Source organism: Schistocerca americana, chromosome 5 (assembly GCF_021461395.2).
Source record: "Schistocerca americana isolate TAMUIC-IGC-003095 chromosome 5, iqSchAmer2.1, whole genome shotgun sequence".
NCBI lineage: Eukaryota > Metazoa > Arthropoda > Insecta > Orthoptera > Acrididae > Schistocerca > Schistocerca americana.
Genome location: NC_060123.1, coordinates 148,616,538 through 148,644,152, shown reverse-complemented (window position 1 = coordinate 148,644,152; position 27,615 = coordinate 148,616,538).

The window sequence follows — 27,615 nt, the reverse complement described above, 5'->3', positions numbered from 1 at the left end:
ATATAGCAGCCCACCTCTGAATTGCTTCAATGTATTCGTTCAGTTCGACCTGGGACGGATCCCAAGCACTCGAGCAGTACTCAGGAATAGGTCTCACCAGCGTCCTGTATGAGCTCTCCTTTACAGGTGAACCACTCTTTCCTAAAATTCTCTCAATAAAGCGACCATTCGTCTTCTCTGCCACAGCTCTCACACGCTCGTTCCATTAAATATCACTTTGCAAAGTTAATCTCAGATATTTAAATGACGCGACTGTGTCAAGCAGGATACTAGTAATATTGTAACCGAACATTACAGGTTTGCTCTCCCTACTTATCCGATCAGTCTTTCTAAGTGAGTCACTCAATGGTTAAAGATGAAGAGTTAAACAACTAGGTCTTTATTTGCACGAAGTAATTAGAGCTATCGACAAGTGATATCAAATATATCAAATTGATTACATATTTCTAGATTTACAGAGGACTTTTAACACCGTTTGTCATAATCAAATTTGCTGTGGTGCATCATCTCAGTTGTGCAATTCGATTTGTGATTTCCTTTCAGAAAGGTCACAGTTCTACGTAATTGATGGGAGGCTATCGAGTGAAGCAGAAGTAACATCTCGAGTTCCCCAAGGACATCTTACAGGCCCTCTGCTGTTTCTAATCTACATAAACGATTTAGAAGACAATCAGAGTAGTCCTCTTAGATGTTTTGCAGAGGGTGCTGTCAATTTCTTCTAGTAAAGTCATTGGAAGATGAAACCTAGTTGCCAAATGATTTGGACACATATCTGTGTGGTGCGAAAAGTGGCAGTCAACTCTAAATATGGAAAAGCGTCACCTCATTTACGCGAGTACTAAAATAAATTCGTTTAATTTTGGTTACAGCATAAATCACACAAATGTAAAGGCTGTCAATAGAGCTACGAGCAAGATAAATTGGGACGATCACATAATAATGATGTGGGGAAAAGCAAACAAAAGACTGCGTTTTGTTGGCAAAACACGTCTAAGATGCAACAGGTCTGCTATAAAGAATGCGTACACTACCTCTGTCCGTCAACTGCTGGAGTACTGCTGTTCGGTGTGGAGTCCTAACCTGATAGGATTGACGGAGGACATCGAAAAGTCCAAAGGGAAGCTCGATTTGCATTATCGCGAAATAGAGGAGAGAGTGTCACAGATGTGATAAGCGAGTTGACGTGGCAATAATTAAAAGGAAGGTATTTTCCTATACTGCGAGATCTTTTCACGAAATTTCAATCACCAAATTTCTCTTCTGAATGCGCAAATATTTTATTGACTCCAACGTACATAAAATAAGGGAAATCAGACTTCGTACAGAAAGATTTAAGTGTTTGTTTTTCCCATGCTTTGTTTGAGAATGGAAAGTTCTAGAAACAGTGTGAAAGTGGTCCGAAGAACACTCTTTCGGGCATCCAAGTGTTGAATTGCAGAGCAGTGATGTAGATGTAGATGTAGACAGCAATGTGTCACCTTGTTATGTTGAATTTAGATGTTTAAACCATTACCAGTTTCGTCCATTTCCTGCTCATCTTCATGTAATTTATGTTATTATTATAATATTTTAAGCAGACAGGGCACGCATTGTGATACACAATAGAAAGATCTATGACCATAAAAATATTTTTATGTGAAAGATTATTAGGTCATCTACGAGAATCGCCCGTTGACACTGGTCATCACGAGGGACACACAATGACCAGTTTTTATTTACAAAATGAATTTTCACTATACAGCGGAGTGAGCGCTGATTTGAAGCTTCGTGGAAGATTAAAACTGTGTTCCGGACGGGGACTCGAACCTGGGACCTTTGACTTGTGCGCCATACCACAGAGCTGTCAAAGAACGCCTCACGAGTCACCCTAACAGCCTCACTTCCGCCAGTACCTCATCTCCTAAGTTCCAAACTTCACAATGTGCGCCACCTCACCTTGCACAACTAGCACCTCTTTAGAATATTGTTTACTAATCACGTCCGGGTTCTTGGATAGCTCAGTCAGTACAGCAGTTGCCCGCCAAAGGGAAAAGACCCAGGTTCAAATCCTGGTACGGCACACAGTTTTATTGCGAACTCTCTGGAAAAGTTATGAATTGAGTGCAAATGCCAATGAAGTATAGCTGGATGAATATACGTATAATGCATTCCTCCGCCAACAGCTGGATTTTTCCAGTCTGGTGATCATGCTGAGTTTCTCCTTGACACAACATCAAAGGACGGTATTTGTTGAGTTGCGTTCGATGAAAATGTTAGTGACACTCTCTTGCAATGATATTTGGTGTGTAAACGTATTAACGATTTAATTTTGTATTGCAATCTTGTCAAAATACTGACAACGAAGAAACTCTATTTAATGAATGATTTCCCTGTTCAAAGAGAAGACAGATTTGTCGTACAACTACCCATTCTTTACAGACAATCCCTGCAAGCTAGGAGTGGGAGAAAGACGTTTCCAATTTGGAATATTTGTGAGAGTAACTTAAGATTAGGCATTCGCCGCATAATCACAGACAACCAACCTCGACCCTTTCTAATATCCAGAGAGCTAGAGCTGTAGCTGTGTTTTGCTGGGCCTGTAATGTGCCAGAGGACTGTGTATGGAGATGCTACGTAGAGATTATACTAATTACGCTATTCTGCGCTAAACAGTAAAAGATATCGAAGACGTCAACCTGCTGCACTCCCGTAAGTTGTTTGAACATTTCATATCCCAATAAAAAACACAAGTTCCACAGGCCATTATTTACATGTCAGAATTTTCTGGTTATCAACTTTGAGTCCTGGTGAGTTTTCCAAGATTATCTCATGTTTTCTACGTGAACACCAATAGATCGCTGTAAAAATGTGTGTCTGCTAAAGCTATCGCATCACCTGAAAGCTTCCAACGCAACAGTACAACAGCATTTCTTATGTAAGACAGACCCCATTCTCCTACCCGTAGGACGACGAAACCTCGGAGTGTTGAGGAGCCTCATTCTCGTTTCCTCTTCAAATATTTAACAACTGAGAAGAGAACACAAAAATGCCATTTCAGGGTGTGAAACAAGTAACAGAGTTTAAGTATCAGCAAACTGAGTTACGTCCGACTTGAACTGAACACGAAACCCCGTCTTTCGCGGCCACAGCGCTACCTATTACGCCAGCAGAGAGCACTGAAATAAACTGTCTCAGGAAGTAATATATTGGGTTCGACTCAGTCAAACAAGAAATGTAAGCTCATAGGATAAAATATTACTCAGCTCCATAAAAGACAACATTCCATTGGAACTACTGACGGCCTTGAGAGAGCCAGTCCTGACAAAACTCTACCATCTTCTGAGCAAGATGTCTGAGAGAGGTGAAGAAGAATATAATAATTCCAATCCCAAAGAAAGCAGGTGTTGACAGATGTGAAAATTACCGAACTATCAGTTTAATAAGACACAGCTGCAAATTACTAACGCGAATTCTTTACAGACGAATGTAAAAACTGGTAGAAGCCGACCTGGGGGAAGATCAGTTTGGATTCCGTAGAAATGTTGGTACACGTGAGGCAATACTGACCCTACGACTTATCTTAGAAGAAACATTAAGCAAAGGCAAACCTCCGTTTCTAGCATTTGTAGACTTAGAGAAAGCTTTTGACAATGTTGACTGGAATACTGTCTTTCAAATTCTGAAGGTGGCAGCGGTAAAATACCGGGAGCGAAAGGCTATTTACAGTTTGTGCAGAAACCAGATGGCAGTTATAAGAGTCGAGGAGCATTAAAGGGAAGCAGTGCTTGGGAAGGGAGTGAGAGAGGGTTGTAGCCTGTCCTCGATGTTATTCCATCTTTATATTGAGCAAGCAGTAAAGGAAACAAAAGAAAAATTCAGAGTAGGAATTAAAATCCATGGAGAAGAAATAAAAACTTTGAGGTTCGCCGGTGACATTGTAATTCTGTCAGAGTCAGCAAAGGACTTGGAAGAGCAGTTGAATGGAATGGACAGTGTCTTGAAAGGAGGATATAAGATGAACATCAACAAAAGCAAAACGAGGGTAATAGAATGTAGTCGAATTAGATCGGGTGATGCTGCGGGTATTAGATTAGGGAATGAGACGCTTAAAGTAGTAAATGAGTTTTGCTATTTGGGGAGCAAAATAACTGATGATGGTCGAAGTAGAGAGGATATAAAGTGTAGACTGGCAGTGGCAGGGAGGGCATTTCTGCAGAAGAGATATTTGTTAACATCGAGTACAGAGTTAAGTGTCGGGAAGTTGTTTCTGAAAGTATTTGTATGGGGTGTAGCCATGTATGGAAGTGAAACATGGACGATAAATAGTTTGGACAAGAAGGGAATAGAAGCTTTCGAAATGTGGTGCTACAGAAGAATGCTGAACATTACATGGGTAGATCACATAACTAATGATGAGGTATTGAATGGATTTGGGGGAAAGAGGAGTCTGTGGCACAACTTGACAAGAAGAAGGGACCGCTTGGTAGGACACGTTCTGAGGCATCAAGGGATCACAAATTTAGCATTGGGGGGGCAGCGTGGTGGGTAAAAATTGTAGAGGGAGACCAAGATATGAATACACTAAGCAGATTCAGAAGGATGTAGGTTGCAGCAAGTACTGGGAGATGAAGAAGCTTGCACAGGATAGAGTATCATGGAGAGCTGCATCAAACCAGTCTCTAGACTGAAGACCACAACAACAATAACAACAACAACAACAACAACAACATAAAAGACCAAATCAAGTCGCTTCAGAACGCTTTACATGGGTAGAGGTGATCATGTGATCTCCAATGCAGTGAGGTGGTGTATGTGTTAGTCGGATGTATGGAATCAGTGTGTGTAGTGTAATATTTGTGTTGATGATGGAGATGAGAGAAAGGAGGGAGTGAAACGCGGTGCCGGACATAACCTACTGTTAGCAAATAGCATCAAGGAAGCCGCCAAGCTTAACGTCCCGTACGACAGACGGATCACCACCAAGAGTGTCAAATGCCCTAACTTCATGAGGCACTGCAGAGAGGTTTAGTCTTTAAACCAGGACGTTGGCACAATGTCTGGTGATCAGGAACTTTACGCCACCACTTATTGTCTCTGTTCCAGGCATATACAGGGAGTGAATACTGTGTCCATCGCCAGGATTCGAACCTGCTTACCCCTGGGTCGAGCGCCGCCGCGCAAGCGTGGTTTAGCGACTTCGGCCACGGAGGCGAGTTCGTGTTTGGACTTGTCCATGACCAAATCGCGAATGTAGTTACCCAATATGTTGTTGTACGAGGGAGTACTCAAAAGAAACTGACCTAATTTTTTGGTGGGCAGAGCTTTTGTTTTATCGCGTTTTGCCGCTAGGGTCGCATAGAACGAACATTCCAAGCCAAGTGCCGTCACTGAAGATGATGATTAGTTTCGGCCGAGTTTATGGTGAGACCTGTTCTGCGTGATGATCGTTTTTACAGTGGCTGGTTTCCGTGAACACCGTGCGGTTGTGAGATTGCTCGGAAAAAGTGGAACCGAAATTCTTGGTATGTTAAAAACAGCGTTCAAGGATGAGGCTACGGGGAAAACTCAAGTGTTTCAGTGGTTTTCCCGTTTAAAAAATGATGAAATGTCAGTTGACAAACATCGGTCTGGGCGTCCTTTCACGGCCCGAACACATGAAAATGTTTAAAACACTCCTGCAACCATAAACGGAGATCGACGACGGAACATTGAAGAAATTGTAGACCTATCGGGAGTGACTTGGAGTTCACAGCAGAGAATTGTTACAGAAAATTTGGAAATGAAAAGGGTGGCTGCCAAATTCGTGACTAGACTGCTGGCTGCTGAGCAAAAACAAGGTCGCGAGGAAGCATGCTGTGCTCTGAAAGATGAGTCCCGAAATGATAAAAATGTTTTTTCCAAAAATTATCACAGGCGACGAAACTTGGTGCTATGCTTCGATCCTGAATCGAAGCAACAATCAAGCCAGCCCTTAGAAATCTCGTCAGGTGAAATCAAACATTAAAGTAATGCTGATTTGTTTTTCCGATGTATGGGGAGTTGTCGATTCAGATTTTGTTCCGCAGGGTCAGACAGTTAAATAGGCGTTCTACTTGGAAGGTTTGAAAAGAGCGCTCACAGTGTGTGGCGGAAGTGGCCTGATTTGTGGCAGTCGGGTGACTGGTTTTTCCATAACGACAATATCCCTGCCAACACAGCGCTGCCTGTAAGACACACCTTTACCAAAAATGATGTGACCCATGTTGCTCACATCCCGTACTCGTCCGACCTTGCATCGTGTGACTTACTTTTTAGTTTTATAGAATGAAAAGAGACATGAAAGAAAAGCATTTTACTACTATTGCTGAGGTGAAGAAAGAAAAAAAAAAACGACGGAAGAACTGTCATGCATCACAAAAGATGAATTTAAACGATGTTTGGAAAAATGGAGTAAAATATTAGACAAGACTTGTATTAGTGCAAGTAGAGAGTGCTTTGAAGGGGTGTGAAGGTTTGTGCTTAAAATGTGACTAAAAAGTTTTAAAAAGTATGTTCGGTTTCTTTTGGGTACCCCCGTGTATCAGCCCGAAGTGGCGAGTGTATCCCACTCCCAGTAACATTGTCTAAGAACAGCGGCTGTAAAAACATCCTAACCACCAGGAACCAGAGACGAGCGTCGCTACTGGTGACTCAGAGTCGGTTGAAAACCTGACAGGGTCTGCTGCTGTCTTTAAGTGCAGGCCTCTCTCAACCACTGCCCGAGTGAATACAATGAAGGGAGCTGCATGCAGTGTATATTTGGAGTCGCGTACGTCGTGATATACCATTGCCCACAGCAGCACATAATGCTGCACGTCTTCAAGGGACCAAACAACACAGGAACAGGAGAGTAACTGATTGAAGGCGTGCAGAGTGGTCCGAAAAGTCTTAGTTTCGCCTCTTTTCAAATGCCGAATGCACTGTCGGCTGTAAAGGTCGGGTAATATCTGTTCTCTTATTCTCCCTAAGATATTAAAGTAAAGCAAAGAGGATGCATAAAAAGGGATCCGTTACTGAATGACGGAAAAAGGAGAACAAGATGAGACATTTCTTTTATTAATCTGTTAAAAATATATTTACATTAATGGTTGACAAAGAATTTCTGGGCGTGACCAGCATCGCATACCGGGAAACTGAGTACCCGGAAAACTGATGTGGTTGGGACGGAGGTAATGATGAATCGGCAAGGAATACGATGAGGCAACTTCTGTACCCAGCATTGGTTCCTTAAAATGGTAATTAGCATTCTACTGTAAGGAAGTCTGTCGTCGCTTTGCATTCGAACTAGACTAACGAATTTTTGCTGCGCTAGGCTAGAACTGTTTGATTTTACAAATCTGTATGCGGAAAGTTTTTAGTACAACGGGGCAAATGGATTTGTATTTTTAAAAGAATAATATTGATATACTACATCATCAGTTTACCTTCATAGAGCCTTAATATTTTGATTAGTGTGAGTGAACATACGACGAACGTGAGGTTTCAACATGTAATACTTTTTTTACAGCTGTGTAACATTTTAAGACTAACATGTGCAACTGACGCTTACTGGATACGAACGTTGTTTATTGTTCTGAATTTCTTATTTTCATTGAAATATTTAATGATGGACTCTGCGTAGCGGTGGAATATTGACAGTACACGCCCAGATGCTTACTCTGGGGCTCAATTACTCATTTTTCGCTGGTAAAAATGATTTTGGGCGGATTTTTAGTCAGGTCTATTAACAGTGGTGGTTCATCCAGGCATAATTACATAGCCAGATCCAATTCTTATTACAAACATTAATACTTGGGGTCAAGGGTATGAATTCCTTTCACAAAGACACAAGAATGTACCACACATCCCATTGTGGTGTTCAATCCACAGTGTGTGGGAGGTGTAGCTCTGGATGCAGTGATTTTGTGATGTTTTCTGGTGTTTTTCGTATCATGTCTGAGGACCACACCAGCGAGGATGTTTATTCCGACATTCTCGGTGGTCAAATGGTGTCCTTTCTTCTACATCTTCGTGAGGAGTGTGCTGTGGACACTCCTGTCTTCGCATATGACGACACCCCGTAATACTACATCTATCACATACTTTTTACACGCGTACAGAAATCATGTAAGGCTGTGACATGTGGTACTGAAACAGTGGGAAGCCCTAAGAATAAATGTTAAATTGAGGAAATAAGTCTCGTAGTATTTTCGAGTTGTTTAATAGAAGTTTTCTGTGGAATGGAACATATGCTTCATCCTAATGAAACTTTCAGTGATTCCACTATTCACACATTAGATCATTTCATTTATGAGATACTATTCACGAAAGAAATGATAAAAATCAGTAAATGTTTTAATAAAACTACCAAAAATTAACTAAACAATCTGATCCCCTTTGTAAAATCATAATAAATTAGCTCTCTTCTGCAGCGTTATGGAATTACACCTTCGGATTACTGCTCAACTACTGTGAAATTGGGATCATATATCACTGTGTTTGATTCATCATTATAACTGAAGCGATGTTTTCTCACCCAAAAATCAAAATAACACGTACTTAGTCAGACCCGTAAAAATACTTAAATTTTGCAGAGGCGATAGATACAATCATAAAATTACACATTACGATCATTTTAAAGCCTTTTCGCTATAATAGTACTTACTTAGTAGGTTGGCCTCATAAACATCAATCAGGCTTTGCCTCCTCCATCTTCTTCGGTCCATGTATTCTTCTTCGACCAGTCACTTCGTGCTCACATCCTCTCTGGTCCTTCCACTCCATCTCAGACACTGCCTTCCGCTCGTTATGTTGCTTATGATGTCTTCTTCCACCACCTGCCTGGTGATCTGGCCTTCTCGACACATTCCATTTCCATACCAATTCAGTCTCCTCTCTTTAATCACAGACACAATGTCCAGCTATTCGTGCAGCTCCTGAAATTCAAATTCTTTTGTTTTTCACCAGTCGTCTCCAACTTTCATTGGTTCAAAAATCTGTCTCAGAACAGCATTCTCTAATGCTGAGAGTTTTCTTTGTATCTTTGGTATCAGCGTTCAGGTCTCTGCTCTCTATAGGACGACAGGTTGAATTACTCTCATGTAAATCCTAATCTTCGAGGATCTCTATAGAAACCTTGACTTCTTATCCATATTCATCTTCAAGCCTGCACTCATTGCCTCTGCCATTAACATTTTACCATCTGAACCAGATCTTGTTCAGGATGTACCATTAAAACTACATCCGCATAGGCCAGTGTATCGATCCTACACTCAGCTGAATTCCTGTGTCCAGGCGTGTTGTCTTTCTCAGAGTTATTTGCAGATTCAAATTAAATAGTTGAAGGGGGCAGAGGCAGCATCCCTGTCACACTGCAGTTCTCACGTTGAATTTCTCTGACATCTTTCCATTCACTTTCATCGTGCTCGTTTTCCTTTGTGTACATGCTACTGTCAGTTTTGTACGTTTTCTGGGTACCTGTATCCTTTCCACTTCTCGTCAAATTTCTTGCTCGTTTACAGTATCATACGCTTTTCAGAAGTCTATAAGAAGACAGTGAACATCTCCGAGCGATCCCAGCTCTTTTGGCAGCAATTATCTTATTACTTGTACACTACTGGCCATTAAAATTCCTACACCAAGAAGAAATGCAGATGATAAACGGGTATTCATTGGATAAATATATTATACTAGAACTGACATGTGATTACATTTTCACGCAATTTGGGTGCATAGATCCGGAGAAATTAGTACCGAGAACAACCACCTCTGGCCGTAATAACGGCCGTGATACGCCTGGCCATTGAGTCAAACAGAGCTTGGATGGGGTGTACAGGTACAGCTGCCCATGCAGCTTCAACGCGATACCACAGTTCATCAAGGGTAGTGACTGGCGTATTGTGACGGGCCTATTGCTCGGCCACCATTGACCAGACGTTTTCAATTCGTGAGAGATCTGGAGAATGTGCTGGCCAGGGCAGCCGTCGAACATTTCCTGTATCCAGAAAGGCCCGTACAGGTTCAAATGGTTCTGAGTACTATGGGACTTAACATCTGAGGTCATCACTCCCCTAGAACTTAGAACTACTTAAACCTAACTAACCTAAGGACATCACACACATCCATGCCCAAGGCACGATTCGAACCCGCGACCTAGACTGAATCGCCAATAATCGCTCGGCCACCTAGGCCGGCGCCCGTACAGGGCCTGTAACATGCGATCGAGCATTATCCTGCTGAAATGCAGGGTTTCGCAGGGATCGAATGAAGGGTAAAGCCACGGGTCGTAACACATCTGAAATGTAACGTCCACTGTTCAAGGTGCCGTCAATACGAACAAGAGGTGACCGAGACGTGTAACTAATGGCACCCCATACCATCACGCCGGGTGATACGCCAGTATGGCGATGACGAGTATACGCTTTCAATGTGCGTTCACCGCGATGTCGCCAAACACGGATGCGACCATCATGATGCTGTAAACAGAACCTGGATTCATCTGAAAAAATGACGTTTTGCCGTTCGTGCATCCAGGTTCGTCGTTGAGTACACCATCGCAGGCGCTCCAGTCTGTGATGCAGCGTCAAGGGTAACCGCAGCCATGGTCTCCGAGCTGATAGTCCATGTTGCTGCAAACGTCGTCGAACTGTTCGTGCAGATGGTTGTTGTCTTGCAAACGTCCCTATCTGTTGTCTCAGGGATCGAGACGTGGCTGCACGATCCGTTACAGCCATGCCGATAAGATGCCTGTCATCTCGACTGCTAGTGATACGAGGCCGTTGGGATCCAGCACGGCGTTCCGTATTACCCTCCTGAACCCACCGATTCCATATTCTGCTAACACTCATTGGATCTCGTCCAACGCGAGCAGCAATGTCGCGATACGATAAACCGCAATCGCTATAGGCTACAAAGTCGGATATGTGATGGTACACACTTCTCCTCCTTACACGAGGCATCACAACAACGTTACATCAGGCAACGCCGGTCAACTGCTGTTTGTGTATGAGAAATCGGTTTTCTCGTGTTAGGACGTTGTAGTTGTCTCCACCGGCGCCAACCTTGTGTGAATGCTCTGAAAAGCTAATTATTTGCGTATCACAGCATCTTCTTCCTGTCGGTTAAATTTCGCATCTGTAGCACGTCATCTTCGTGGTGTAGCAATTTTAATGGCCAGTAGTGTAAGAGGTCAACCTTTGAGTTTCCATTTCTAAACAATGCGTTTTGGAATCAGAGTACCTCATCGACGTATGATTTAGCCGCTTTAGCCACAAAACGCTCAGGATATTATTTCCCATGATAACGCGACCAGAAACAATAATCCACACCTGTAGGTGTTAAAAGAAAGAGTATAGAAGGACTGTACTTGAGTATTACAAGTCTTGTTCATATGCCTGCACAGTCACACTATCATACTTCAACCGACCCGCTAAATCACCTTATCTTGATCCCGTAACACATACGCCGATGAGACTTTTCGGAACAGCAAGTGAAACGTAGCAATCGACATCTCCGCAATTTTGAAGCCCTACAGTACAGAACGGTATCAGCTATATATAGCATAACTGAAGCAACTTATGGAAATGAGATCATTATCAAGGCTACAGGTGATGTTACTCGGTGATAGATGACAAATTTATTGCCCTTTGTGGTTATGCCACCTACACACGACACAGTCTACATTTCAATAAACTGTTTCGGAGAGGCAGTAGATTAGGGCTTAATGGGCCGTCCACAACGAGACGTTTAGAGACGGAGCAGAAGCATGTATTAGAGAAGGAACTATCCCAGTATTTTGCTTCAGAAAAGGAAAGAAATCACGGAAAACCTAAATGTAGATGTCTGGACGAGATTCGAACCGTTAGCTTCCAGAATGAGCCCCCAGCGCCTTGCCTCTGAGCCACTGAGCTCGGTGTTTCACAAAAGAATATATCTTTCTAAAGAGTCTAGACAGGAGAATGCATCTCGACATTGGTTTAACTCTTCGTGATGGCTTCTTGACTTACATGATAGACATCACTGTCAGTTTGTGAGACATACGTATCTATCTCGACATCAGTGGGTCTGCTGATAATGTATTCTTTGCTGCTGTTGATTCTTCCGGATTGTATGGCCGTGTTCCATGAAGCTTCAAAAGACTCTTGTCAACTAACTGGACGGAAGTCGGAGTGCGAAATAAATGTTGTGAAAGAGCGGCGTGGCAGAGGGTTACACACGATCGTCAGAGATAATTCTTGTCAAAGACGAAATTCGATCATCGATTGTCGTCTGTCAAAGGCAAAACTCATCTACCTATTCTGTAAAGTTACTTATCCCTGTGTTTACGTCTTTCTCTGTTGTCCGTCCTGTCGGCAAGGAGGTCTTCGCCCAGAGAAGTTCTGGACGAAACGTAAGGAAAGTAAATGTTCCATAGACTATAGGCGTCAACAGCAGTTGAGATATCCGGTAGTGAAAGCCTTCATTGTATGATCTGTTATTTTATTACAAGCGCACAATATGCCGATGGTGGTAATATTCCATTAAGAAAGTATAAAAGGGCAGTATATTGGTGGAACTGTCATTTTTACCCAGTTGTTTCATGTGAGAAGGTTTTCGACGCGGTTATTGCCACACGACGGAAATTTACAGACTTTGAACGTGGAATGGTAGAGCTCGAGGCATGGGACATTCCATTTCGGAAATCGTTAGGGAATTCAATATTCCGAGATCCACAGTATCAAGAATACCAAATTTCAAGCATTAACCCCCACCAAGGACAACGCAGAGGCCGACAGCCTTCACTTAATGACCGAGAGCAGAGCCGTTTGCGTAGAGCTGTCACTGCGAACAAGCAACAGTACTTGAAATAACCGCAGAAATCAATGTTAGGCATAAGACGAACGTATGCGTTAGGACAGTGAGGCGAAATTTGTCGTTAATGGACTACGGCAGCAGACGGCCGACAAGAGTGCCTTTGGTAACACAACATCGCCTGCAGTGCTTCTCCTGGACTCGTGACCATATTAGTTGTACCTTAGACGACTGGAAAACCGTAGCCTGGTCAGATGAGTACCGACTGCAGTTGGTAAGAGCTGATGGGAGGGTTCGAGTGTGTCGCACACCCCACCAAGTCATGGACCAAAGTTGTCAAAAAGGCACCATGAAAGCTGGTGGTGGCTCCAAAATGGTGTGGGCAGTGTTTAGAATGGGCAGACTGCTTCCCCAGGTCAAACTGAACCGGCAATTGACTCGAAATGGTTACGTTCGACTTCTTGGAGACCATTTGCAGCCATTCATGGAGGTCATGTTCCGAAACAGCGATGAAACTGTAATGGATGACAATGCTCCATGTCAATGGGCCGCTATTGTTCGCAACTGGTTTGAAGAATATTCTAGACAATTCGAGTGAATGACTTGCCTACCCATCGAAAATTTATGGGACATAATCGTGAGGTCAGTTCGTGCACAAAATCCTCCTCCGGCGATAGTAAAACGGTTATGGACGGCTGTAGAGACAGCATGGTTCAATATTCCTGCGGGGGACTTCCACTGAGTTGTATCTCATGACCTTTGTCACCTCATTGTACGGAATTTGAATTTATCGCCGCATACCATAGTCGATTTACTGGAGCCATGTGGATGTTTGAAGGTGAAGTTATAAACTGTGTAATGAATGAAGTACGGTAGATGTAAAATGCACAAATCAAGGCAAGTGGTTGGAACACATCAAAAATACATTATTTGTAAGAAATCACGCTTAATGATATCCAGAAAAATCAGGGGGGTACGGAAGCATTCGTTTCATTCAGTCGTAGGTCCGTGAGCAGACCCACTGAAGTCGGACAGCGGCGCTTGACTTTATTGTGCAGGGGGACGGAGAAGGGATTTCCTCTCAGGCAGGGGTTCCCTGGCGGCTCACAGCCCTTGCTACTGAGGGCGGAAGCACGGGGTAGACCTCAGAAGCACTCCTCTCTCACACTACTCTTCGTAGGACGGAACTCTTTACTACTCACTTGCTACTTCCAAAGCAACAGCGGCGCTAGCATTATAAATTTGTCTACTGGGGTCTTTAAAGATCAGGAACCTTCGGGGTTAGTTATTGATGTTCTGCAAAAGTAGTAGCCAGAAAATACATATTTAAAAAAATATGAGAACCTAAGGATTCCATGCTTGACTTTTGCTGTGCTGTGTTGGCTAACGATACCCAAGAGGCTTTTATGCAACTCCAAGTACCGAATTTACAAGCAGCGAAAACGTGTCTGTCGTACATACCGAGTTCTTTACCAATATTAAAGACTCTCCTTGAATGATAAGATCGTGCGCTACGAAGCATATTAAGAGAATCAGCGCTGTAATGTACTTTGGAGAATGGATCCCAGATGCTGTCACTGAAACGATTGCTTTAGAAGAAAGGAACTGGATACCATATACTATGCTTGTAGAAAACGGTACGACTCAAAACATTTATCTACACTATAACACGCTAGCGAACCCGGCAATGCTTTTCAGTCGCTAAATATGTTTGGGAATTTGATATACGTTCTAATTTCCTTCCCTCCCATCTCTCGGTCCATCACCTGCTCCTCCCTCTCTTTGTCCATCTCGGCTCCTCCTCAACCCCCTCCCCCGGTATCTCACCACCTGCTCCTCCTTCCTCCTTCCTTCTTCTGTCCGTCTCCTAGTTTTTCCTCTGTATGTCCATTTCTTCCCCTCCTCCACTCTATCCATCACCTCTTTATCTGATGATTTAAATGCCTTGCTATTATAGTTAAAACTGTCTGCGAGAAACAAAACGAAAGCGCACATTTTCACGTCTACTTCAACAGAAAACCTGTACATTATTGTGTACGCATATATGCACCTGACGGGTCCAGATGGTTTTAAGCATCGCGTAATAGTTTAAAGTAAGTTGGTCAAAAATTTTCGAGGTGTTGGCAAAATACAAAGCATACGTGCGTGAAGGCGTTTTTAAACCATCGTGTAACAGTTTATTGAATTGAAATATCTGTATATGATCTATGTCCGTCGAACAGTTTATTATAGTGTCGTATCAAATTTTGAATTTAATCGAACAAGAACTTTTCGAGATTTTTAATAACAACTTTACAATTTAGTTATTATATATATTTAGATACGTATATTTTAAAAATATGTAGCTTATGTGTGTTCGAACGTTTGTTGGAGTAACGTCTAACAAGCTGAATTAAATCGATCAAGAACTTTTCGAGAATGTTGGTGACAACGTTAAACAACGATTAGTCTTTACTAGTACTAGTCTAGTACAGATCTTAGATGCATATTTAATATACCACGTGTATTAAAAATATATAGCCTATGTCCATTTGAACGTGTATTAGACAATCGTGGGAAACGTTGAATTAAATTGGTCAAGAACTTTTCGAGACATTTAGTAACAATGTCTGACAACGTCGTATCTTTATATAGCAGCATAGATTAGTCCGGCCTTCAGTTCTTTACGCAGCAGAGTGGCTATCCGTAACGAGGAAGACCCTAATAAGAGTCCTGGAACTACAAGAAAGGAAATCCTTGCGAAAGATAATGGGACTGAAGGATCCTACCTTACCTGAGATGATGGTAGAAACCTAACCGTGAACTCTATCAGCACCAACAGAACCTCGCCGACATCAGAGGAAGACGACAAGTTTTCTACGGTCATCTGCACAGAATGGACCACAAGAGACTGCCGTACAAGATCTCAAAAGCTGCCAACAATGGTAAAGCCACTGGATTGCCGTGGGTCATGCAGTTAGAGAATGAATGACCTTGCGGAACTTCATATTAGGAAGACAGAGGTGACTACCATTTTGCTAAGGAACCCACACACCTCCGAACACCCCTTACAGAAGTTTTGAAGGTAGGAGATGAGATAATGACGGAAGAAAAGTTATGAGAACGGTTCGTGAGTAGTGCTCTGGTAACTCTTGGTTTTCGTCGCCTTTTGGGGGCCGTGGTGAGTGGAACTTTGGCGCGTACTGTGCGTTGCATCTGCTGCACTCCGCTCGGTAAGTCAAAGTGTCTGCTCCTGTAGTCAGTTTGAGATTTTTGTGATATTTATATTAGGAGAACAGATGAGTTAGCGTAATACGAGACATATATTTCAACTTACATTGGACCAGAGCGTTCAGAGGCCGGATTCGTTTAAATAGAGACATGGCTCGAGAAAACTGTGAAACTTTGTTTCGGAGACATCACAGGTATTCATCTGTCTACTGTGAGGAACATGATGCTCGTAAAGCCTAAAAACAACGAACTGGGTGTGAAAATTGTTGAATTTAGAGCTGAAACTTTAAACATCAGTGATGTCCGTGTCAAGCGTGCAGGGTCTGGAATTAGGGTTGTTCATATCTTTGAGTTTCTTTTCGAAGCTACTGCTGAACAGATCAATTCAGTGAGTGATAGCTCCTTATGGAAGTGTAATCAATGATCAAACTAAATGATCATATGGCATTGACGGTCGTGGGTCCCCACCTGGGGAAGTTTGGGCACCGAGTTGCAACTCTTTTCAGTTGACGCCCTTCTGGGCGACTTGAGTAGCGATAATAATGAAATGATGACTAGGAAAACACAGTACCCAATCCCCAAACGCAGAAAATCTCCTAACTGCCCCGGAATCGAACCCCGGCCCGCAGCATGGCACTCAGCTAAAGAGGCGGACAGTAGTCAGTAAACGTTCAGAAAAGTAGTCTCCTTCACACAGGTCCCCTGTTCTGAACGGAATCAGGCAACAGCGAGTAGATTTACACAGGCATATACCATCAACTCTTGCGCAACCAAAATCGCGAGGAGGAAGAACCGATTGTAATTGGGCAGAGGGAAGAAGCTGTAGAACCATAGTCGTTCAGACCCCAGAAGACAAAAAGACACCCGAACTCCACCATTCACAAGAGACAAATATATCAACCTAAAAATCTGAAGCACTTGCTAGAGACATTCGTCCAACAAAATATGTAAAGAGGAAACTGACTGACAATGGCACTGAACAGGTAGCACCGATTTTGCAAGAGAAAGAGAAGAAAATTGGCAATAAGCTATCCCAATAGATATTTGGCTTCAAGCGTGCTTGATTCTGATTCGGTGAAATCAGGAACATGCTTCATTTCACTGTATCACTTGTCATACAAAAAATTGCAGCCGGAAGGCTGACAAGCAGAAAACGACACATACAAAATCAACCGTAACAATAACTGGGCAGATGAATCGCAAGACACGAATATAGATGAAGAAACGGTTGAAATCCAAGGAAAGGGGCAGATCCCCGCTCGACAAGACGATTATTCGAGCAAGACAGAAAAAACTTTTCCGGAAGGACATGTGGGAAAGAATGTGCTGTATTTCCCATAGCACTTCCAACGACGAGTATTAAAGGTGATAATAAATAAGAAACATGAACGCATAATAAGGATACGAGATACCTGCAGCAATTGCAAGACTTCCTACACGCAGTCAACGTCGACGTACCACTGTTACACGAAGTAACAGACGTTCTGCTACAACTACCACACATGAATAGATTACGACCCCAGTAGAGAGGTTTAGGGGTAGCGTCTTTGATTCATAATCAAAACGTCTTCGGTCCCGGGTTCGATCCCCGCTACTGCCTAAATTTTGATAAATAATCAGCATTGGCGGCCGAAGACTTCCGGCATAAGAAGTCAGCCTCATTCTGCCAACGGCCTTGTAAAAGAGGGCGGAGGAGCGGATAGAGGTTCAGGGCACTCTCTTGTCCTAGGGGTGGGAAATTGCCCCTAAAGGCGGAAGAATCAGCAATGATCAACGACATGAGGATGCATAAGGCAATGGAAACCACTGCATTAAAGACACGTAACGTGTATCCACAGGACATGTGGCCTGTAATTGAAGAAGTGTCATGATGATCTCTCCATTGGCAAAAGATTCCGGAATAGTCCCCCATTCGGATCTCCGGGAGGAGACTGCCAAGGGGGAGGTTACCATAAAAAAAAGATTGAATAATCAACGAAAGGATAACGCTCTACGAGTCGGGGCGTGGAATGTCAGAAGCTTGAACGTGGTAGGGAAACTAGAAAATCTGAAAACGGAAATGCAAAGGCTCAATCTAGATATAGTAGGGGTCAGTGAAGTGAAGTGGAAGGAAGACAAGGATTTCTGGTCAGATGAGTATCGGGTAATATCAACAGCAGCAGAAAATGGTATAACAGGTGTAGGATTCGTTATGAAAAGGAAGGTAGGGCAGAGGCTGTGTTACTGTGAACAGTTCAGTGACCGGGTTGTTCTAATCAGAATCGACAGCAGACCAACACCGACAACGATAGTTCAGGTATACATGCCGACGTCGCAAGCTGAAGATGAACAGATAGAGAAAGTGTATGAGGATATTGAAAGGGTAATGCAGTATGTAAAGGGGGACGAAAATCTAATAGTCATGGGCGACTGGAATGCAGTTGTAGGGGAAGGAGTGGAAGAAAAGGTTACAGGAGAATATGGGCTTGGGACAAGGAATGAAAGAGGAGAAAGACTATTCAATTTCTGTAACAAGTTTCAGCTAGTAATAGCGAATACCCTGTTCAAGAATCACAAGAGGAGGAGGCATACTTGGAAAAGGCCGGGAGATACGGGAAGATTTCAATTAGATTACATCATGGTCAGACAGAGATTCCGAAATCAGATACTGGATTGTAAGGCGTACCCAGGAGCAGATATAGACTCAGATCACAATATAGTAGTGATAAAGAGTAGGCTGAAGTTCAAAACATTAGTCAGGAAGAATCAATACGCAAAGAAGTGGGATACGGAAGTACTAAGGAATGACGAGATATGTTTGAAATTCTCTAACGCTATAGATACAGCAATAAGGAATAGCGCAGTAGGCAGTACAGTTGAAGAGGAATGGACATTTCTAAAAAGGGCCATCACAGAAGTTGGGAAGGAAAACAGAGGTACAAAGAAGGTAGCTGCGAAGAAACCATGGGTAACAGAAGAAATACTACAGTTGATTGATGAAAGGAGGAAGTACAAACATGTTCCGGGAAAATCAGGAATACAGAAATACAAGTCGCTGTGGAATGAAATAAACAGGAAGTGCAGGGAAGCTAAGACGAAATGGCTACAGGAAAAATTTGAAGACATCGAAAAAGATATGATAGTCGGAAGGACAGACTCAGCATACAGGAAAGTCAAAACAATCTTTGGTGACTTTAAAAGCAACGGTGGTAACATTAAGAGTGCAACGGGAATTCCACTGTTAAATGCAGAGGAGACAGCAGATAGGTGGAAAGAATACATTGAAAGCCTCTATGAGGGTGAAGATTTGTCTGATATGATAGAAGAAGAAACAAGAGTCGATTTAGAAGAGATAGGGGATCCAGTATTAGAATCGGAATTTAAAAGAGCTTTGGAGGACTTACGGTCAAATAAGGCAGAAGGGATAGATAACATTCCATCAGAATTTCTAAAATCATTGGGGGAAGTGGCAACAAAACGACTATTCACGTTCGCTGATGACATTGCTTTCCTGAGTGAAAGTGAAGAAGAATTAAATGATCTGCTGAACGGAATGAACAGTCTAATGAGTACACAGTATGGTTTGAGAGTAAATCGGAGAAAGACGAAGGTAATTAGAAGTAGTAGAAATGAGAACAGCGAGAAACTTAACATAAGGATTGATGGTCACGAAGTCAATGAAGTGTAGGAATTCTGCTACCTAGGCAGTAAAATAACCAATGACGGACGGAGCAAGGAGGACATCAAAAGCAGACTCGCTATGGCTAAAAAGGCATGTCTGGCAGAGAGAAGTCTACTAATATCAAATACCGGCCTTAATTTGAGGAAGAAATATCTGAGGATGTACGTCTGGAGTACAGCATTGTATGGTAGTGAAACATGGACTGTGGGAAAACCGGAACAGAAGAGAATCGAAGCATTTGAGATGTGGTGCTATAGACGAATGTTGAAAATTAGGTGGACTGATAAGGTAAGGAATGACGAGGTTCTAAGCAGAATCGGAGAGGAAAGGAATATGTGGAAAACACTGATAAGGAGAAGGGACAGGATGATAGGACATCTGCTAAGACATGATGGAATGACTTCCATGGTACTAGAGGGAGCTGTAGAGGGCAAAAACTGTAGAGGAAGGTAGAGATTGGAATACGTCAAGCAAATAATTGAGGACGTAGGTTGCAAGTGCTACTCTGAGATGAAGAGGTTAGCACAGGAAAGGAATTCGTGGCGGGCCGCATCAAACCAGTCAGTAGACTGATGAAAAAAAAAAAGAGGTTTAATAACAAAGGCAAAACTATTCTCAATAAAAAACAATACAATACAGCTTCTCAGATACTAACAGGCATACGTCTGGACACACAGTGAACAAATGTAATGGGATGTGAAGACTATGCCGCGGATAACACCTAACGACAGAGGTTGAGAGTTCGGCGTAGTTGACCTACAGGTTGGTTCGGTACATCGCTGGAAAGTCGTAGGTCCTACTGCGGTGGCTTCTGTCCGGGCTCTGACGTGCCGACGCATGGATTGGCCCACAGCTCCGGTGGTGCGTACTGCTGACGTGTTGGCTTGCGCAGTCCTGTATAGCCGGCGCGCAGAGAAATTCGTGCCGATCCATTTCCGCACACGCGACACGTCGGAGGAAATGTGTCCCTATTACGGAGGACCTCTGGTGGCGCTTACCTGCCGTCTGTCGTCCTTGTTCTGATTGACGCAGTCAGGGAAAGCAACGCCTTGTACATACGCAAACCGGTGATGCTTGCAGAGTTGCCTGCAGAGTTGCCGATCGCTGTAGGTGACGGGCAGGTAAATGACACAGTCCACTGGAGAAGGTAAGGGAAATGTGTCCCTATTACGGAGGACCTCTGGTGGCGCTTACCTGCCGTCTGTCGTCCTTGTTCTGATTGACGCAGTCAGGGAAAGCAACGCCTTGTACATACGCAAACCGGTGATGCTTGCAGAGTTGCCTGCAGAGTTGCCGATCGCTGTAGGTGACGGGCAGGTAAATGACACAGTCCACTGGAGAAGGTAAGTGGGTATAGCGCCACGACCAATCACGGTGGTGGGACAGAGCTGGAAACTGCCATCCTCACGAAAGAAGGCATTCACATCAGCAAATATCAAAAATGGCAAACAGTACAACTGTTAATAAAGCCCACATCATCAACGTTTACAGTGTCCGGTAAAAATAACAGGAGCGTTAGAGCGGTAATTTTTAAAAGTGGAATCGTTCCTCTTTTTGACAGTCATAAGATCACCCTTTCTTAACCGCCGACTTTCTGCTCTCTTGCCAAAAGATCATACTCCGCATTTCAATAAATCTATGGAACCGATGAATATTTTCCACCAATTGCAGCTAACCGATACGTTACAACATATCCACAGTGCAGCGCCCGGCTTTACGTAGTGAACACGCCTTTCAGCCAGTAGGCTGGACAGGAATTACGTATCAGCTGATTTAAAGCATCAAGTTCTCTCGCCGGAAGTGCGTCCCTCTAGTTTCTGTGATAATGCTGCGTAATTTGCCTCAGTCATCATCATCATCATCATCATCATTTAAGACTGATTATGCCTTTCAGCGTTCAGTCTGGAGCATAGTCTCCCTTATAAAATTCCACCATGATCCCCTATTCAGTGCTAACATTGATGCCTCTTCTGATGTTAAGCCTATTACTTCAAAATCATTCTTAACCGAATCCAGGTACCTTCTCCTTGGTCTACCCCGACTCCTCCTACCCTCTACTGCTGAACCCATGCGTCTCTTGGGTAACCTTGCTTCTCCCATTCGTGTAACATGACCCCACCATCTAAGCCTGTTCGCCCTGACTGCTACATCTATAGAGTTCATTCCCAGTTTTTCTTTGATTTCCTCATTGTGGACACCCTCCTGCCATTGTTCCCATCTACTAGTACCTGCAATCATCCTAGCTACTTTCATATCCGTAACCTCAACCTTATTGATAAGGTAACTTGAATCCACCCAGCTTTCGCTCCCATACAACAAAGTTGGTCGAAAGATTGAACCGTGCACAGGTAACTTAGTCTTGGTACTGACTTCCTTCTTGCAGAAGAGAGTAAATCGTAGCTGAGCGCTCACTGCATTAACTTTGCTACACCTTGCTTCCAGTTCTTTCACTATGTTGCCACCCTGTGACAATATGCATCCTAAGTACTTGAAACTGTCCACTTGTTCTAACTTTGTTCCTCCTATTTGGCATTCAATCCGTTTATATCTCTTTCCCACTGACATTACTTTCGTTTTGGAGATGCTAATCTTCATACCATAGTCCTTACATTTCTGATCTAGCTCTGAAATATTACTTTGCAAACTTACAATCGAATCTGCCATCACAACTAAGTCATCCGCATATGCGAGACTGCTTATTTTGTGTTCACATATCTTAATCTCACCCAGCCATTTTATTGTTTTCAACATGATCCATAAATAATATGAACGACAGTGGAGACAGGTTTCAACCTTGTCTTACCCCTGAAACTACTCTGAACCATGAACTCAATTTACCGTCAACGCTAACTGCTGCCTGGCTATCTATGTAAGGACCTTTAATTGCTTGCAAAAGTTTGCCTCCTATTCCATAATCTCGTAGAACAGACAATAACTTCCTCCTAGGAACCCGGTCATATGCCTTTTCTAGATCTATAAAGCATAGATACAATTCCCTGTTCCACTCGTAACACTTCAACATTATTTGTCGTAAGACAACCTCTAAGATGCCTAAACCCACACTGATTTTCATCCAATTTGTCCTCAAGTAATACTCGCACTTTCCTTTCAACAATACCTGAGAAGATTTTACCCACAGTGCTGATTAAAGAGATACCTCTGTAGTTGTTACAATCTTTTCTGTTTCCATGTTTAACGATTGGTGTGATTACTGCTTTCGTCCAGTCTGACGGAACCTGTCCCGACTCCCACGCCATTTCACTTATTCTGTGTAGCCATTTAAGACCTGACATTCCACTGCTTTTGATGAGTTCCGACTTAATTTCATCCACCCCAGCCGCTTCATTGCACTGCAATATATTTACCACTTTCTCCACTTCCTCAAATGTGATCCTATTTCCATCATCATTCCTATCCCATTGTACATAGAAATCTGAAACATTACTGATCGTATTTTCACCTTCATTGAGCAACTCTTCAAAATATTCCCTCCATCTGCCCAAGACATCAGCAGGATTCACCAGCATTTTTCCTGACCTGTCCAAAATACTTGTCATTTCCTTCCTACCTCGCTTTCGAAGACTGCTAATTACACTCCAGAATGGTTTTCCAGCAGCTTGACCCAAAGTCTCCAACCTGTTTCCAAAGTCTTCCCAAGATTTCTTCTCGGATGCTGCTTCAGTCAGTTTGAAGAATAAGTAAATGAAGAAAAGAAAGAGACTTTCCGAACTAGGGGAATATGGAAACTGAAAATATCATATATACAGGATGAGGAATGTCGCGTGGCTTTTATTAATACAGAGAAAGAATGCGAAAATAGATCGCCGTTATAAAATTTTGCGGTAGCTTGGTGACTGTAATGTGCAAAACACAAGGTACGAAAAGTTTTTCGTAAATAGGGCGCTCGAGTAATAGAGAATTATATAAAGATTCGGAAAACCAAAGCGAAAATTCAAACTGTGGAGCCGCAGCAATCAAAAGGTTGTAAAACAGAACGTGAATGCAAAGTGTCATAGAGGAATAATAACTATCAATATAAGAATATGAGAATAAGAGAGGAAATAGAAAAATATTCACAGAAATTAAGCTAACGGATGGAAAAACTCTAACAAAACAGAACTAAATCAGTTCACAACTAAAACTCAGAACTAATATCCAACAAACCTACCGACTACAACGCGCCGCAAGATCTTACAAGGAACGTACAAGACAGAATAAGTGCAGAGGGAATGGAAATGGAAAATCTCATATCTGCGATAGAAGAGGCCGAGATGAAAGATGTAGCGCAAAGTCCTAAAAACAAATCACCCGGGCCAAGTGGCATCCCCACAGAAATCTACCAAGTGTTCTGACAATATGCGAAAAGCAAGATACTATGCATGACAACGAACTGCTAAATGGAAATATCGACGTTTCTTGAGATTTTCCGGAAGAGATAATAGTTCTACTACTCAAAACCCAGTAAGCAAAAAAATTGAAGACCGACAACTAATCACGCTACTCAACAGTATTCACTAGATTATGGCCCACCTTTTACGAAGAAGAATAAAACTGGTAATGAACACTTTAACTCGTCCGTACCAAACATGTGGAGACAAGGACTGAAATATCCTACAGACTGTATGCAAGTATAGGGCTATAATACGAGGCGTATTCGGAAAGTAATGTTCGATTTGGCGCGAAATGGAAACTACTGTGAAAATCCGATGGAACTTTCCACAGATGTGTTGGGCAGTGTCTGTAGTGTGCCTGTGATCGCTTCACGTCGCTCTTTTCAGTCCAGAGTGCAAAGTGATAAAGTATAAATCCCTAAAACAACAGTGTCTCCCGCCAAGTATGTGGAGCTGGTGAGAGATTTCGCTTGAAGATATGCAGCCCACATAACATAAATGCCATGTGTTTTTTCAATACAATTCTCAGCCGCATTCTGCAGGGGCAATGAAGATGATCCTGCAGCGTATTCCATTGGAAGTGTTTGATCACCCACAATACAGCCCTTTATTGGCTCCCTCAGATGTTCATCTCTGCTCACATGAACCGCTGCGTATGAAGACATTTTGGCACAGGGCAGACCAGCGTATAGAATTGGCGGAAAGCACAGGCGGTTGCTTTCTGTGACGAGGATACTGGAAAGTCTGTACAACGCTACAAAAATGTCTAATTCGGAGCGGCAACTATTTCGAGAGGTAGCTGGAAGGTGTGGCTAACTGTTGCGAATAAAACATTTTTGATTTTCACTGTGATTTCCATTTCGCGAACGATTGGACCAGTCTTTCCGAACAGCCCTCGTACTAACTTCATAAATCTGTCGAATAAAATGTTCACTAGTATCATAGACTTCGGGAAAGTGTTTGTTAGAGTAAATCACCAGTACCTTCTCAAAACAATGGAAGTCATGGGATTCCCGTCACAGGCCATGTGGATGATTCAAAAAATATTAAGAAACAGTAGAGCAAGAAAAAGATAGACAACTAAGTAAGTTTATTGAGATGCACTAACTGTACGACAACGCTGCCTCAGGTCAACAGCCCTATTCGCAACAGCGATAGAACCTCTGCTTTCGACACTCACACAACAACTACAAGGACTGAACATAAGTCGCGAAAAAATAGTATGTAACACTAAGTCAGACGAAGTAGGCTTCCTAGTAACGAATGAAGAAGAAGAGATCAAACTCTCCAGATTGTCAACAAATAAGAACACGCATCTGGTGCCATCTTTAAAGTAGAGTGGAGGATTCGCCTACACAGTCAGAGACGCCTAATAGAAGTATCCAAATTGAGATATTTGGGTACTGAATTCGGGAGTAACATCTGGCACACTACTGCTGATAACTACGAAAAGGTAATAAAGAGTGTAAGAGCATCTCTACACTCTGCGGCAGCTTGATGTGATTCAGAAAAACACCCTTGTCAATTTGTACTTAGCTTCGAAACTTAGGTGTGCTGCACAAGCTTTACCTATATCACTAGAAACAGCCTAAACAACCCTATCGATGATAGGGAACTTCGTGAGCTGAGTCAAGATTTTCAAAGTGAAGTCCACTCCCTACAAGACTTGGAGGGATGGACCTCACCAATGTTAGCTTCAAGTTACGAAATTTTAAATTGTATGTATATGCAAAATTTTACGTTTCCCTTAAAACAAGATGAATCGCTTCTAGTTTAGTTAATTTTCTCATCATCAGGCTATCAACTATTAAGGAAAAATTTTTATTTCCCCTCAAGATCAACAAGGACCAGGATTAAAATTAAAAAAAAAATTATTTTCCTTTTACAATAAGATCTATCAGTTTAATAAGTCATGCTTGCAAAATACTAACACGAATTCTATACAGAAGAATGAAAAAACTGGTAGAAGCAGACCTCGAGGAAGATCAGTTTGGATTCCGAAAAAATGAAGGAATACGTGAGGCAATACTGACCCTACGACTTACCACAGAAGGTAGGATAAGGAAAAGCAAACCTCGTTTATAGTATTTGTTGAGTGGAATACTCTCTTTGAAATTCTGAACATGGCATGGGTAAAATAGAGGGAGCGAGAGGCTATTTGCATCCTGCACGGAAATCAGACGGCAGTAAAAAGAGTGTAGGGGCATGAGAGGGAAACAGTGGTTGAGAAAGGGTTGTAGCCTATCCGCAATGTTAGTCACGCTGTACACTCAACCATCAGTGAAGGAAAACACAGAAAAATCTAAAGTAGGAATTATGTTTCAGGGAGAAAAAAGCTTTGGGTTTGCCGATAACACTGTAATTCTGAAAGAACTTGGGAGAGCAGTGGAACGGAATGGACGTTTTCTGAAAGCAAGATCTATGATGAACATCAACAAAACAAAACAAGGAATCGAATTAAATCGGGTGATTCTAAGGGTATTAGATTATGAAACGAGACACTAGTTTTGTTATTTGGTCACCGAAATAATTGATGATGGCGAAATAGAGAAGATATAAAATGTAGACTGGCAATGGCAAGTAAAGGATTTCTGAAGAGCATAAATTTGTTAACATCGAATACAGGGTGTTAGGAAATCTTTTCTGAAGGTAATTGTCTTGAGTGTAGCCGTGTATGGAAGGAAAACATGCATGATAACCAGTTTAGACAAAAAGAGAATAGAAGCTTTTGAAATAATGCTACAGAATAGTGTCTAAAATTAGATAGATAGATCACGTAACTAATGAGTAGGTGCTGAATAGAACTGGGGAGACAAAAAGTTTATGCTACAACTTCACCAAAAGGAGAGATCGGTTGATAGGACATATTCTGAGACATAAAGGAATCACCAATTTTGTATTAGAGGCCTGTCGGGGGTTTTAAAGCCGGAGAGGGAGACCAAGAGATGAATACAATAAGCAGATCCAGTACGATGTGGGTTGAAGTAGTTATTTTGAGATGAAGGGGCTCACACAGGGTAGAGTAGCGTGGAGAGCTGCAACGAACCAAAATTTTGAATGACGGAGAAGCCAAGCCAATGAGGACAATTTTTGACGTGGGCAAGAATGAGCTAGAAGGGTAGAATGGAGGTCCGGAAAGAAAGTTAGTAGAACACTCACCTGCGGCAGAGCTCCCGATTTCGATTCCTCATCCGACACACAGTTTTATTCTTCCGGGAAATTTCATTCCTCACAGAAGTTAACCATAATGAGACCAGGAAATGTTCCGAAGAAGGCAAGAGTTCAGCAAGAAAATGAAGGAATACTGGGCTAATAGAAAAGCACAAGTACTGACAAGAAAACAATACTGATTTCACCAAGAACACAGAAACGGTAGGCGACAAAAACACAGCAAAAACACAAACACCGTGATCCAGAGGTATACCAAAATGAAACAAAAGAGGGCGCTGTCCACACTGCTGACCTTTAAAAATGCAGCACCAAGAAGGATCGGAGATATCACAGCCAAATTGATTAGGGAGATACCACGCTGAGAAAGGTCACATAATTGAAAATACAGCCCCATGTGAAGTGAGGAAGATGATCAGT